The following is a 2,395-nucleotide window of genomic DNA, read 5'->3' as shown; positions in this document are numbered from 1 at the left end:
ATGTTCTGCCTTACCATAGGGTCAAAAGCAATGAAGCTAACTGACCATGAACTTAAGCCTCTGAAACCATGAGCCAAGCTAAACCTTTCTTCTATATAACTTGATAAGATTAAGCACTTTCTTATAAAAGCAGAAATCTGATATATTTCCTTCAAACAAATACCCTAAATGATCACAATGACATTTGCCAAGTGGCAGAGTAGTGTGTGTGTGTGTGTGTGTATGTGTGTGTCTACCTGTATTAAAATGAAGGAAATGCTTTTGATTTTCTTCATTTTAATGGCACAGAGAACTACTTAGTTAATCCCTGAGGTCTTCAAAAGGACCTAGAGTCACATTCAGAATCTGTACCATGCCCCTCTAGATCTTTCTCTCACCTTGTTGGTTGAACTTCTCATCCTCCCTGGTTATACATCTTACTGGTACTGGGCATCTTCAGAGACTGCCATTTATTCATTTGATGGGTGAGTTACTGGCACTCAGGATTGCTAATCACCATTGTAGAATTGCTAACTACTGTAGCACACATGTTTTACTCTATTTTATTGGGGTCTTACACTTCTTCTTTCCCTCTCCACCCCATATCCCTCTACCACCCCAACACCGAGTAGGAGAGAAAGAAAGTTAGTGGGGAGAAGGGGTGTAGTTCTCTTTGACTACTTCCTACTGGTTAGGGCCTTTGGGTTCCTTGGGGCAAGCCCAATGTTTGTTTCAGGATATCTTCAACTTTTCATCAAACTGCAACAACAGCAACCAGGAGCAAAAGGGGAGAGAGCCTCCTTCTTCTTTCTCGGTGTCCCCTTTCTCTCTTTGGGCTCTGGCATTTATTCCCTCTTCAGAGTCCTCAGAATTAAACTAACTGCAGCCGGCAAAGACTTCACCCGTCTCTAAGCTGCAGGAAGCAAATAGTCTGCTGCTGTGGACAATCTAATCAGTCCCATATCCCACACCTGGGATTAAAACAAAAACATGATAACATAACATAACATAACATAACATAACATAACATAACATAACATAGCATAGCGTAGCATAGCATAGCATAGCATAGCATAGCATGACATAATTGAGTTATAAAAGAAACCAAAACTCCCACTACAAACCACCACTGCAGAATTGCAAAAATGAGCAGGAATTTTGGGTGCTGTGGTGCTAATAAGCTACTGAGAACAAGTTCAGGACTTTACCACCAGGCCTTCTGCAGGATGCAATTTCTTGATTTTAGAAACACCCACAGGCCTCTTACAAGGGGCACACACTGAGCTGAATGAGAGTGTGTTGCAAGATTTAGGGTCCACCCTCTGCTCTCTCACAGCAGACAGGAGAGTCAAGGACACAGGTTAAGTGGAATAGGTTAGTTGACAGGATAATGTGTTGCTGTGTACATGTGTGATATGTAAATTTGTATTCCTTTGTGTGTCCCCTTGTCTGTGTCAAGCTGATTGCCAGCTTTCACATATCCTAGCGATTGAGAGAATCTGCTTAAAGGTGGTGGTTCTCCTTGCCTAGTGGAAAATGATGGAGAGACCATTGGAAATGGTCAGAGAGAGGACATGATCCTAGGATCTTGGAAAGCCAAGAGTCTAAAGGTCATTTGGCTGGTTGGCACCCTACCTGGCTCAACAGCAGCAGCACACAGATACACACATCACCTTGTATTTTGAAGGTCATTATCTTACTTTGGTTTCTTTTGCTGTGAGAAAAGCACCTGGGGGGAAAGAGTTTATTTGCCTTACAGGAAGCCAAGGCAAGGCCTAGAGGCAAGAACCTGGGAGCAGAAACTGAAGAAGGCACCATGGAGGAACACTGCTTACTGGCTTGCTACCTTGGCTTGCTCACTCTGCTTTCTAGTAGAGCCCAGGACCACCTTCTCAGGAATGGCCTCACCTACAGTGCTCTGGGCTCTTCCACATCGTTCATTAGTGAAGAAGACGCCCTGCAGACATGTTCACAGGCCAGTCTTATGGAGGCATTTTATCAGTTAAAATCCCCACTTCACAGCTATGTCTAAGTTTGTGTCAAGTTGGCATCAACAACCAATACACCATTGGATCAGGGTTCTAGCCTTGGCAGATGTTGAGAAGCCCAACCTGAGGCAGAATGAATGAGAGAATCACAAGTATTCACGGGGCTGGCATTATTCAGAGTCAGTACGCTCTATGACCTGAAGCCTGTTCGTGTCAATAAAATTTTATTGCAGCACAGCCATGACTATATGTGAGTTTGTCTGTGGTTCCATTTACAGTGCAAAGACGAAACTGAATAATTACAACAGGGACTGTTTGGCCCTGTTGTAATTACATAGTCACTCTCTAACCCTTACCAAAAACAAAACAACCCAAAACAAAAAACAAAACAAAACAAAATAAAAACCCCAAAAGACCCAACAAAAACA

The sequence above is a fragment of the Meriones unguiculatus genome, chromosome 14 (genome assembly GCF_030254825.1).
Source record: "Meriones unguiculatus strain TT.TT164.6M chromosome 14, Bangor_MerUng_6.1, whole genome shotgun sequence".
Classification (NCBI taxonomy): Eukaryota; Metazoa; Chordata; class Mammalia; order Rodentia; family Muridae; genus Meriones; species Meriones unguiculatus.
Note: the sequence above shows the minus strand (reverse complement) of the source record.